At 27.4% G+C, this 730-nt stretch overlaps 2 protein-coding genes across 4 annotated transcripts in view; one reads left to right on the forward strand and one right to left on the reverse strand.

Annotated features, from left to right (window-relative positions):
* LOC128250925 (plectin-like) overlaps positions 1-730 on the forward strand; it is a 59,356-nt gene that overhangs the window by 36,149 nt on the left and 22,477 nt on the right. The window lies entirely within an intron of this gene.
* Positions 1-730, reverse strand: part of LOC106868379 (high affinity cationic amino acid transporter 1) — a 21,372-nt gene that overhangs the window by 19,637 nt on the left and 1,005 nt on the right. The window contains exon 1 of one of the 3 annotated variants that reach the window (XM_052977046.1): positions 498-650. The exons of 1 other annotated variant lie outside the window; for it this stretch is intronic. The gene's annotated coding sequence lies outside the window, so the exon portion shown is untranslated. Of the gene's footprint in view, positions 1-497; positions 651-730 lie in introns of those variants that run through there. One more of the 3 variants, XM_052977045.1, reaches the window with a different exon arrangement.

Raw genomic sequence — 730 nt, forward strand, 5'->3', positions numbered from 1 at the left:
ACCAGTATTATATACAAATACATATTCATAAATATAGATTATGCGTACATATACACAAGTATACATTATACGTACATATACACAAGTATACATTATACGTACATATACACAAGTATACATTATACGTACATATACACAAGTATACGTTATACGTACATATACACAAGTAAACATTATACATAAATACACACATTGATTTCCACAACTATAGATTATGTACACGTACATATATATATATATATATATATATATATATATATATATACAAGTATATACTATATTATAATACACAAATGTTAAAGCTAATCATGTATAAATAGACATATGGTTCATCATTATATACAAAAGGTAATATGTAGAGTTGCAACAACTGGACAGAAAATATCAATTGTACTGCAATATAATAATTAATGAATAAATTAATTAAAGAAAACAATTGCTTTGTTTTTTTTAGAATAAACGTTAAAAACAGATGGAATTAGAAACAAAACACCTACTAGAAGAGGAGTGAACATCAGCTGACAATAGGAACTGATAATATGTGTGGGAGGAAAGATCGAGTCAGATATAGAACACACATATACACTTGTACACAATAATAATAATAAACAAGAAGACGGTGACGACTGTTTTATGGGTCCTTCTGCAAAGAATTTCCGACCAGCTACACGCTATAATGTCATTAGTCCTTGTTCGATCGTTTTGATTGTTAAAATTAGATCGATGGCTA

This window comes from Octopus bimaculoides, chromosome 26, assembly GCF_001194135.2.
Source record: "Octopus bimaculoides isolate UCB-OBI-ISO-001 chromosome 26, ASM119413v2, whole genome shotgun sequence".
Classification (NCBI taxonomy): Eukaryota; Metazoa; Mollusca; class Cephalopoda; order Octopoda; family Octopodidae; genus Octopus; species Octopus bimaculoides.